The sequence below is a fragment of the Callithrix jacchus genome, chromosome 10 (assembly GCF_049354715.1).
Source record: "Callithrix jacchus isolate 240 chromosome 10, calJac240_pri, whole genome shotgun sequence".
Taxonomy (NCBI): Eukaryota; Metazoa; Chordata; class Mammalia; order Primates; family Cebidae; genus Callithrix; species Callithrix jacchus.
In genome coordinates this window covers 133,405,359-133,418,062 of record NC_133511.1, presented here as the reverse complement: position 1 = coordinate 133,418,062, position 12,704 = coordinate 133,405,359, and the positions used below count along the sequence as shown (strand labels likewise).

The window sequence follows — 12,704 nt, the reverse complement described above, 5'->3', positions numbered from 1 at the left end:
GTTCATTTTACTATTATGTTTGTAGGAGTAAATCTAACCTTTTTTCCGCAGCACTTCCTTGGCCTATCCGGAATACCTCGACGATACTCAGACTATCCAGATGCATATACCACATGAAACACTGTCTCATCTGTGGGATCTTTCATCTCACTAACAGCAGTTATTCTTATAATTTTCATAATTTGAGAAGCATTCTCCTCAAAGCGAAAAGTTTCTACCATCGAACAACTATCTACCAATCTAGAATGACTATACGGCTGCCCTCCCCCCAGGGAGGCTGAGGTGGGAGGATGGCTAAAACCCAGGAGTTTGAGGCCAGCCTGGGAACATAGTGACATCCCCTCTTTATAAAAAAGATAAAAATTAGCCACGTGCAATTGTTTACACTTGTAGTCCCATCTACTTGGGAGGCTGAGGCAGGAGGGGTCACTTCAGCCCAAGAGATTGAGGCTGCAGTGAGCTATAATCAAGCCACTTCAGCCTGGGTAACAGAGCAGAACCTCGTCTCTGACAAAACAAAAAATGTAGGCCGGGCATGGTGGCTTACGCCTGTAATCCCAAAACTTTGGGAGGCTGAGGTGGGTGAATCACAATGAGGTCAGGAATTCAAGACCAGCATGAGAAACACGGTGAAACCCCGTCTCTACTAAAAATACAAAAATTAGCTGTGTGTGGTGGCATGCGCCTATAATCCCAACTCCGGAGGCTGAGGCAGGAAAATTGCTTAGTACCTGGGAGGCAGAAGTAGCAGTGAGCCGAGATTGCGCTATTGTACTCTATCCTGGGAGACAGAGCAACACTCGGTCTCAAAATAAATAAATAAATAAATATATACATACATACATAAAAATTAAAAAGTAGGTAAACTATTGCTTCATGAGGATGGCATTTTATTTGGGATGTTGAGAAAGTTTAGAAACAGATGGTGGCACTGGTTCCACAATATTGTGAATCTACCAAATGCCATTGAATTGTACACTTAAGCCTGGGTACATTAATCCAAGTTTATTACCTATTTCTACAAACATTCATGAAGGTTGGACCCCTGAAACGTCAAAGTCATAATCCAAGGTGGGGAAGGGTGAGAGGGTTTTGTTCTCTTTTTACTACTGCTTGCTTGTTCTCTACCCAAAGTCGGCTGGGCTAACCTCCAATACTTGGTAGGGTAGGTGTATTACATGCATTTGTGGGCCGGGTATGGTGGCTCACACATGTAATCCCTGCACTTTGAGAGGCTGAGGTGGGCAGACTGCCTAAGCTCAGGAGTTCAAGAGCAGGCTGGGCAACATGGTGAAATCCTGTCTCTACTGAAAATACAAAAAGTAGCTGGGTGTGGTAGCGTGCTTGTAGTCCCAGCTACCTAGTAGGCTGAGGCAGGAGAATCACTTGATCCCGGGAGGCAGAGGTTGCAGGCAGTGAGCCAAGATGGGATCACTGTACTGCAGCCCGGGAAAGAGAGCCAGACTCCACCTTCAAAAATAAAAATAAATAGGCCAGGTATGGTGGTTCATGCCTGTAATCCCAGCACTGGAACCTGATAGGCAGAGGTTGCAGTGAGCCAAGATTGCATCACTGCACTCAAGCCTGGATGACAGTGTGAGACTGTCTCAAAAAATAAATAAATGCATTTTCAACTTAGTATATTTTTACTTTTTTTCCCCCACATAGAGATAGAATCTCTCTATGTTGCCCAGGCTAGTCTTGAACTCCTGGGATCAAGCAATCTTCCCACAATTACCTCCCAAAGTGCTGTGATTGCAGATGTGAGCTACTGGACTTGGCTGCTATTACAAATTTATGACAGATTTATGGGGACATGACACCATCAAGAGTTGAGGAGCATCTGTATTTATGCTGAAAATGAGGGTGGCTTGTGTGAGAATATAGGGGAGTGTCACAAAACACAACGGGACTAGGGCCTCCAGGGGGATACCACAGGCTGACTCTGGCTCAAACCCAGGGCTCCCTTCTTTGTGTCTCCTGCTGCAGGACAGACCCCAGGCTCACAGCTCTGCAAAGCCATGCTGTCTGCACTGCAGGACTTTGAATACATGGCTGGGGGTTGGGGGTGATGTTGGAGCATAAGCAGGAGCAGGGAAGGGAGGACACATCAGGGGTTGCACCTGCAGCCATATTTGCAGAGCAAATTCCTTTTCTTTTTTCTTTTTGAAACAGAGTTTTGCTCTTGTTTGCCAGGCTGGAGTGCAATGGCATGATCTCGGCTCACTGCAACCTCAGCGTCCCATATTCAAGAGATTCTCCTGCATCACCCTCCTGAGTATCCAGGATTACAGGCATGCACTAGCATGCCTGGCTAATTTTGTATTTTTAGTAGAGATGGGGTTTCACCATGTTGGCCAGCTGGTCTCAAACTCCTGACCTCAAATGGTCCACCGGCCTTAGCCTCCCAAACTGCTGGAATTACAGGCGTTAGCCACTGCACCTGGCCCTGGTTGCCCTGTCCTGTCTCCTGGCTCTGTACAGCCTCAGCTTCTCTTCCCCCGACACCTAGCTGATAGAGAGCAACCCCCACTCTCTGGGGTTCTAGGCCACTTTCTATGAGAGCGGTTACAAGTTACATGGGAACACCAAGTACAATCTGGTGAGCTATGTCCACACCAAACCTTGCTGCATGTCCCCTGAGGGCCCCCTCTTCCTTCTTTCCTTACCAGCATAAAAAGCTGAGGAATTTATAGACAACACAGCCCCCAGCCCTGCCCTGTGGTGAGAAGATATTCAGGCAGCCATCACCTACACACCAGACTTCACTGAAGTGTCACACGGGAACAGCGCGGTGTGAGCTGGTAATCTCAGCACTTTGGGAGGCTGAGGCGGGTGGATCACAAGGTCAAGAGTTTGAGACCCACCTGACCAACATGAGGAAACCCGTCTCTACTAAAAATACAAAAATTAGCAGACCGTGGTGGCCTCCTACTCAGTAGGCTGAGGAAGGAGAATCACTTGGACCCTGGAGGCAGAGGTTGCAGTGAGCTGAGATTGTACCACTGCACTCCAGCCTGGGTGATAGAGTAAGATCCTGTCTCAATAAATAAATAAATAAATAAATAACGGGAGATTCCCACATGGAGTGACAGCGAGGAGCCTAACCCAGCCTGGGGCAGAGCTATAGATCTGAGTTAGCTGGGTAAACTGAGGCATAAGGAATTAGTAGGGGCAATTTCCACAGGGCAGGGACCTGATCAGCTGCAAGTCAGCAACAGTAAACTTCTTTGACCAGGCTCATCACATCCAGATGAGTGAAGAAAACAATCACTTCTCACTGTGGGTCCCCAGAACTCCAGGAGCAAGGGAGTGGGAGAAATCATACTGGGGCCATTGTTTCTGTAAGCTCCCAGAGGCCTTTCACAGACAGTAGAATTAGAACGGAGCAGGGCTTGGCTGAGCGCAGTGGCTCACGCCTGGAATCACAGCACTTTGGGCGGCCGAGGTGGGTGGATCGCCTAAGGTCAGGAGTTGGATACAAGCCTGGCCAACAGGGCAAAACCCCAGCTCTACTAAAAATGCAAAAATTAGCCAGGTGTGGTAGCACTCACCTGTAGTCCCAGCTACTCAGGCCGATGAGGCAGTAGAATCTCTTGAACCTGAGAGGTGGAGGTTGCAGTGAGCCAAGATTGCATCACTGCATTCCAGGCTGGGTGACAGAGCAAGACACCATCTCAAAAAAAAAGTTGGGGCAGGGGACAGAGTCGGGCTAAGTGGCTTCCAGGTTTACCTCTCCTCCAACACCCCATCTCTCCCACAGTCTTGAGTTGGGGGATGCCCATGGTGTTTCATATGTGCACTTGGTATTTCCTCTCCTAAACCCACAGGATATTTACCTAAAACAGAAGCAGCACTGAGGCAGGACTGACCCAACTTCACTTCAAGGTATGCTGTCTCCTGGACAGAGGCAAGGACTGGGCTGCCTACGAGGAGTCCCTTAGCAGGAACAGAGAGAAGCAGGGTTGAGATCATAACCCCAGGTGAAGAACAGTAAAACAGGATGATTAAAAAACTTCACAACAGCCAGGGGAGGTAGCTCACACCTGCAATCCCAGCACTCTGGGAGGCCGAGGTGGGCGGGTCACCTGAGGCAAGGAGTTCGAGACCACTCTGGCCAAAATTGTGAAACCCTGTCTCTACTAAAAATACAAAAATGAGCCAGGTGTGGTGGCAGATGTCTGTAATCTCAGCTACTCAGGAGGCTGAGACATGAGAATGGCTTGAACCTGGGAGGAGGTTACAGTGAGGCCAGATCATGCCACTGCACTCCAGCCTGGGTGACACAGTGAGACTCCATCTCAACAACAACAACAACAAAACACTTTATGAATGGTGGTCCCTCAAAACACTTCCACACAGCATTACCATTGGCTCTAACAGAGCCATTGCCATCCATGCCAAAAGAATAGAAAGCAGAAACTTCGAGAGGGATTTCCACACCTGTGCTCACAGCAGCACAATTCACAAAAGCCAAAAGACAAAATCAACCAACGGGTCCAACATCAGATGAAAAAAAAAAACACAGTGTGATCCATCTGCTAAGCAGAATATGACTCAGACTTAAGAAGGAAAGGAGGCCGGGTGAGGTAGCTCAAACCTATCATCCCAGCACTCTAGGAAGCCACGGTGGGTGAAGACTCTGTCTCAACAAAATAAATACATCCAAATAAAGAGAAATAACAAAGGAAGTGAGAATATATCGTGAGTGACTCTAATAAGTGAAGACTGAAAGCGTTCTCAGCTGCTGATAGCATTACTTCCAACCAGTTCAGTTTTGTTCGTTTTCCCGGCTGGGAAGACCTGCACTTGTCCCCCGGGACTCACCTTTCTTTACACCAGGCCAGTGATGGCAGACTGCAGCCTTATCTGCAGCACCTTAATCTGGTACGTGTTCTGCTGCTCAAACAGCGTCTGCAGGCAGGTAGAGAGGAACATCAGCATTGCGAGGAGGTAGCCCTTCCAGGCCTGAGACTTGGGATCACCAATAAACTCCAGAAAAAGGCTTGCAGGGGAAGGAGGGAGAAGATACAGCTGGTGAGAGTAGGTGCCCATGTGTGTTGCCTTTGCCCAAACCAGGCCAGGTGTGGAGGATCAGTCGGCGTGGTTGACTTTTTCGCAATCGTGATCTCGGTTATTTCCCCCACTGTCCATGCTTCTTTTCAATCTTACTGCAGCTCCTCAAGATCAACAGATGGTGTTTTTCTCTCCCCTTGTTATGAGGTAAATTGTGTCCTCACAAAATTTGTATGTTGAAGCCCCAACCCCCGGTACCTCTGAATGTGACTGTGTTTGGAAATAGGGCCTTTAAAAAGGCAATAAAGTTAAAATGAGGTCATTAGGCTGGGCCTTCACCCATTCTGGACTCCTGATAAGAGGAGAAAATGTAGACACACAGGGAAACACCTGGGTGGTTACAGAGGAAAGACCATATGAGGACACAGGGAGAAAGTGGCCAACTGCACACCAGAGGCAGAAGCCTCAGATGGAACCAACTTGCAGATACCTGATCTGGAACTCACAGCCACCAGAAACAAGAGGAAAATACATTTCTGTTGTTGAAGCTACTCAGTCTGTGATACTCTGTTATGGCAGCTGAGCAGACACATCTTGGACCTGGGCTGGCCACAAAACCACCTTTGACCAAGAGTAGAGTGGAGGTAAAGCTATGCCAGCTGTGAGCCTCAAGAGAAAATGTAGCTTTTGGCCTATTGCTTAGAACCCTCCCTACTAGCCACATGAACATGTCTGAGCTAGCTTCAGACACAACTACACGCACATGAGAAAACCCAGCCAAGAAAAGAAGGCCCACCAAGCTGAGCCCAGTCCACGTTACTGACCCACATTACTATAAACTAAATAAATGAATGCTTATAACTTTAAGCCACTCATTTGGGGGCATTTTACAACAAAAGCTAATTTATACAGTCAGGTAAGAGCTTACTTATTTGCCCCTGTGGGGGACAGTCACTTTCTCATTAATCATTTTCCTTTTTCAGTATCCTTCCCACCCACCCTCCAGTATCCGGAGCACCAGATCTATAGGCAGAGGCATGAGAGCTGAAGCCCCCGGACTCTGAATGGATGCCATTAAGAGACCACAAGCCTTAGCGAGATCCTGAAGTCTGGACTCACCTAAGCAGCTTGGGGACAGTAAACCTGAAGACATCACTGATGGGCTGTGGGTCCCATGAGGAAGGTACAATGAAACACGTGCCAGATAACCCTCAGCAGGGGGCCCCACTGCCTCCCTTTTTGCCGCAGGAATGGCTCAGTCTCCGTAGCCTCCATGCCACTGCCTCTTTTCATTTTAAACACCATTGCCTTGGTGTGCCTTACAGGAAGGGAGAGGCTGGCTCTGGGTCCCGTTTTATACTCTCAGCCACCAGCAGCAGCAGGGCCAGGCACTAAAAGCTTGTTTTCCTAACAATGGGCGTGGGTGGGTGTGGATCCAGCGTGGCTCCCTCACCTGTGCCTCCTTACCACCTTGAGTGCCCATTTAAGAGGCAGTCACAGGAGTTGTGGGGGAAGGGCAGGAGGGAAGCCCTGAGGACTCTTAGATGGCCATGGGAAAGCACACACGTTGAGCACCTACTACGTACCAGACACTCCCCAGTCATCCTAAGACCGCCGGCAAGCCAGATGTTGTTCCCATTTCACAGATGAGAAAACTGAAGCTCTGAGAAGCCAACTTGTCCAAGGGCACACAACTGAGAAGTAAAAGCTGGGATTCAATTCCATCTCTCCACCTCCAGAGCTCATGCACTTTTCTTTCCTTTTTTTTTTTTTTTGAGACAAAGTCTCACTCTGCCACCCAGGCTGCAGTGCAGTGGTGAGATCTCAGCTTACTGCAACCTCTACTTCCTGGATTCAAGTGATTCTTCCACCTCAGCCTCCTGAGTAGTTGGGATTATAGGCAATGTAATCCCACAAATGCCACCACACCCAGCTAATTTTTGTATGTTTAAGAGATGGGTTTCACCATGTTGGCCAGGCTGGTTTTGAAATCCTACCTTAGGTTATCCACCAGCCTCAGCCTCCCAAAGTGCCAAAATCATAGGCCTGAGCCACTGCTCCCAGCATCCCATGTATATTTCAATCTATCATGTTGTCAACCTGGAGGAAGAACAGCACCCCCTCTTCCAAATGCACAACCGGCCAGCCCTTAGGTGGTTTTGTGGCCTGATCTGGTGTTTGGTTTGGCATCTATGGAGGGTTGCGGCTCAGCTCTGTTACTAAGTGGGCATGGCCTGCTGCTCACAGGTATTTTAGCATTTGCATCTCAAAGCCAAGAAGATGCCCCTTCCATGCAGAGAGAATCCCTGAACACCCTTCCTGTGTGACCCCACCATTTCATTCATTGCCTTCACAGCCTTGCCCACAGCACCAACCCTCTCTTTGTGTTGTTAGAACCCCAGGGGGGTAGACTTTGCCTGAGTTTTTTACCAAGATATCCATAGTATCGAGTCCAGTTCATGCACACAGTAGAAGCTCAATAAATACTTGTCAAAAGAATGGGAAAAGCAGACTGAGTGATATGTGTAAAAGAGCCTAAGAAGAGTGCCCAGCACATACTGTTATAAACATTTATAGAAGGAAGGATGGAGCCTGGCTGGGTGGACGGAACTTGGCTTTGGAGCCAAAAGACTATTGTCCAGTGCCTACTCTGTCTCCTCCCCTCTGAGCCTTAGTGTTTCAATCTGTAAAATGGGGTTAGGGATGAGTTGAATGAGAAGTTTTTTTTTGGCTGGAGATTTTACTCAGTTCTGTTCTAGCTGTTTGCCTGAAGAGTGACTGTGTTCAGCCTGCAGGCTCCATAGCAGGCATTTCCCTCTTGTGGAGGTCTCATCTTTGATCAAGGAAGAGGTCCAGATTGCTGTCTGATGTCTGGTCTCTGGACTGAAGGCTATTTAGTGCAGGACTCAAAAGTGACTGTGGGGAAAGGCAGGGGGTACGCATGAGTGGCATGGGCAAGGTGTGAGTTGGGGGATACAAAAGGGAGCGATGGAGGCCAGGTGTGGTGGCTAACACCTGTAATCCCAGCACTTTGGGAGGTCGAGGTGGGCAGATGACCTTAGGTCAGGAGTTCGAGGCCAGCCTGATAACCTGAGCAACACAGAGAAACCCAGCCTCTAATAAAAAATACAAAAATCAGCTAGATCTCGTGGCAGGCGCTTGTGGTCCCAGCTACTTGGGAGACTAATGAAGGAGAATCATTTGAACCTGGGATGTGGAGCTTGCAATGAGGCAAGATGGTGACACTGCACTCCAGCCAGGGTGACAGAAGCAGAGAGAAGGAGGGAGGGAGGGAGGGAAGGAAGGAGGAGAGGAAGGAAGGAGGTGGGGAAGGAGGAAGGAAGAAAGAAAAAAGAAAAAGAAACAGAAAGAGAAAGAAAGACAGGAAGGAAGGAAGATAAGAGAGAAAGAAAGAAAGGAAGAGAGAAAGAGAAAGAAAGGAAGAGAGAGAAAAAAGAGGAAGGAAGGAAAGAGGAGGCCAAGAAGAGAGAAAGGGAAGGAGGGAAGGAAGATCATAGAGGAAAGAATAAGATACATGCACGCATATGCTCATTGCAGCATAAATCCCAATAACAAAGACATGAAACCAACTTAAATGCCCATCAATTCTAGACTAATGAAGAAAATGTGGTACATATACGACACAAAATATGATGGAGCCATAAAACAGGTCATGTCCTGTTTTATGTTTTATTTATAAATGAGGTCATGTCCTTTGCAGAAACATGGATGAAGGTAAAAGCCATTATCTTATATAAACTAACAGACGAACAGAAAACCACATACTAAATGTTCTCACAAGTAAAAGCTCAACATTGAGTACACATGGACACAACAGACACTGGGTTATTTGAGGATGGAGGGAAGGATGATAGTCAGGACTTAAAAACTACCTATCAGGTACATGGCCTACCACATAAGTGACTAAATAATCTGTGCACAAATCCCCAGTGACACCTATATAGTAAACCTGCATAGGTACCTCTGAACCTAAAATAAAAGTTTAAAAAAAAACTGATAAACTAAATCAAAAGAAAGCATAAGTAAAGAAAAATGTGAGATAAAAACAATAAAACAATAGATATAATAAATACTTTGGTACCTTAAAAGAAAAGGAATAGACAAATTACTAAGAAGGGAAATAAGCATAAAAGCAAATAAAAGACAAGAAAAAAAGTATAAGTTAACTCTAATTATGAGGGACTATTTTGCATAACTCTGTGCAAATACATTTGAAATCTGCATATATTACTATCCAATACAACTTCTAAATCATAAAAATGTCCTACATCTGCACTGTTCAATATGTAGCCACTAGCTACGAGTGTTGAGTGAATACTTGTACACTTAAATGTGACTCATGTGACAGAGAAACTAATTTTTTTGAATTATTAATTTATTTAATTTTGAATTATAATTTCATTATACTTAGTTTAAATTTGAATGGTCTCATGAAGCTAGTGGCTATTGTATCAGAAAGCATAGAAGATGAAATTTTCTTAAGACAGTGTTATTTACCAGAGTTAAATCCAAAGTGTATTTATTTAAAAAAAAAAAAAGCTTAAAGAGATCAACTCTATAAAGAAAAAAAGTTATTAAGGATCTCATTCTCTCCCTCTAACACACACACACACACAAACACATACACACACACACACACATGTGTTACGAGGAAAAGGAAAGCTCTTCTTTATAACACAGAACAGGACTTTGAAAAACTACTACTCATGGCCCAAATGCTGCTGCAGACCATTTTCCTGCAGTCCATGAGCTAATAATTTTTACACAGCTAAAGAAGAACTAGAATAAGTAACAGAGACCGTATGTGGCCCACAAAGCCTAAAATACTTAGAATGTGGCTCTTTACTGGAAAAATTGACTGGCCCCTGAGCTAGAAAAATGCCTGAATTTTAAAATCACTGTTTTGCAAATACCACCAAGGTAATATGAGATTCTGGCATGAAATTACTCCTAACACTATACACTAACACATTGTTAGGAAAAGGACATTCATATATCTCTATTATCCATCTAATGTTTATTAAGTAAGAAATTTAAAATGAAGAGATGAATCTTAGCTTCACAAATATTGAGATAAAATGACATTATAAACTTCTCGATGGAATGCAATGGGAAACACAATATTTGCCTAAACATTTTGTCTAATCCAGAAGAACAGTTAGATGAATCCAGTTTGAGAAATAGTCTATGAGACAATTAGTCTGCACTCTTCAAAAATGTCAAGGTTGCAAAGATGAGGGAAATGGTGGAGGGGAAGCAATATTCAAGACTGATGAAAATAAGAAACATGATAAAAATTCCAATATAAGGTCCCTGACTAATATAAATAATATTTGAGAGCAAGTGGAGACATTTAAATTTAGACTGCATACTACATAATATTAATTATCTGTAGCAAATGTCTTGTTATTGTAGTAATATAAAAGAATGTGCTAATTTTGGGAAAACTGCCTTAAGTATTCTTGTACAATCTTGATGTCTGAAAATTGCTTTCAGGCAGTTCAGAGCTACACAAAATGTGAGCGTGTGCATGTATATGTACGTGTGTATAAGAGAGAGAAAATGAGTGTGTATGTGAAGAGGAAAAGAGACATAGAGACACACAAAGCCAATCCCAGAAAATGTTAATTTGTGAATCTAAATAAAGGGCACATGTGTCTTTACCGTACTTCTTTTTCAACTTTTCTGTTTGAAGTTAAAAGTTGGAAGAATTTTTTAAAGCCACTTGTTTATTCAGGGTGAACATGATCTTCAAATTTCTTTGCTAGATGCTGGTTTCCTGTAGTTGTTAATACTTTTGTGCCACCTGATTGCCTTATGACAAAACAAACTTAGCTATGAAAAAAAATGTGCAGCCAAAAAGCCAAAGAATTGCTTCACTGAATAGAAAATAAACTATGTAGTTTATTGCAGGTAATATTGTTATAAACTGTTATTCTCCTAGTACAATATAACCAATTATTACCTTGTAATGTTAGTCAGCATCTACTAATAAGGAGAGACCAACAGGCAGTATTTATACACAACTACACGAGACCACTTCCTTATAGCCTAAAAAACAATATGGCAAACATAATAGAAGGTACCAGAGGTGTTTTTTTTTTTCTGATTTACAGGAGAGAAATCACACTACCTTCTACTAGATGATTAACTATTCTGGGAAACTTATTTGGGTTTATAGTTATAATAGACAAGAATACAAGGTGCATAAGCAATGCTGTCACCTTTCATTATTACAATCTTGCCAATAAGGAGGGAAGCAAAAAATGTCACAAGTGGATAGGGGCATTGGCATAAGAGAAAGAAGACCAGAGTTATGGCTTCAGCTCTGCTTCCAAATAGCCCCAATATTTTGTGATAAATCACTTCCCTTCTCTGAGTTTTAGTTTCCTCATCTGTCAAATGTGGCAGCTGAACTGAATTAAGATTGCTGGATCTGCAAGATCAAGGTCCATTTATTCTTCAAGGACTGGGAGACAAGATGGCAATTTAGAACAATTTTATAAGAAATAAAAATTTAATGTGATGTGAATATTATTCATTAGAATTCAACATAGCTAAAAATTAGCATCAGCTTCAGGGAGTCACTCCCTTCTAAGACCTAGGGACTAGACTCAGTGGGGAAAGACACTTCACCAGAGGCCCGGAACGTTTTGGATGAAGAATGGCTACAAGAGGAAAGATAGAAATTACACTGGGCCAAGAAGATTTCCATTGACTCCTTGTGTGATACAACATTTGTTTTCAAAACTCACAAAAATCTTTATATTTTTGCTGGATTATACTATTTAAATGAATTCTAGAAAGAAGTAATATTTGGCAGCCAGGTAGCAACAGAAATAGAAAAGTCTCCCAGAACTAGGAGAGGAAACTCTGAGGAAGTAAATCCAGAAATACCCCCAAAACTATGAAATTGGGGTGTATCGAGCAACCCTTCATTAAACTCCATCTTAGAATAATACTGCATTCTATATTTCACATGGGACTTTGCCAACAAGGATATTTTGCTTAACAAACAAATAAAAATGTGGCTATATAAATCTGCATTCCTATCAACAGGTTACAAGTGTTTCCTTTTCTCTACACCCTCACCACTACTTATCTCTTGACTTTTTCACAACAAGCATCTCATCAGATGTTAGTGGATAAACCATTGTGGTTTTGATTTGTATTTCCCTGTTGACTAGTGGTGTTGAGCACATTTTCAGGTACTTGTTGGCCATTTTTATGTCTTCTCTGGAGATAAGTCTGTTCAGGTCCTTTACCTATTTTTTAATCAGGTTATTATTTATTTTGCTATTAGGGTTGTTTGAATTTCTTACATATTTTAGATATTAAACTTTTAAGAGAGACTATGTTTGGTAAATCTATTCTCTCAGTATTTAAGTTGTCTTTTCAGCCTCTTTACCATTGTTTCATGATAAAAACAGTGCTGAGACAGGGATAAATCCAACTTGGTCATTATGGGTAATTTTGTTGATGTTTCTTGAGTACATTTTGCTGGTGTTCTAGTGATGATTTTTTCATCTATGTTCATCTTAGGTAGTGGTCTGTAGTTTTCTTATTGTGTCTGACTTTGACACAGGAATGATGCTGGCCTCAAAATGGGTTTGATTGTATTCTCTCTAGTTCTAAACTTTAGAAAAGTTTAAGAAGAATTTGAGATA

The 12,704-nt window shown here is 43.5% G+C and overlaps 1 long non-coding RNA gene across 2 annotated transcripts in view; it reads right to left on the bottom strand.

Annotated features, from left to right (window-relative positions):
• The window catches only part of LOC128931522 (uncharacterized), an 85,109-nt gene that overhangs the window by 35,075 nt on the left and 37,330 nt on the right, over positions 1-12,704 (bottom strand). The window lies entirely within an intron of this gene.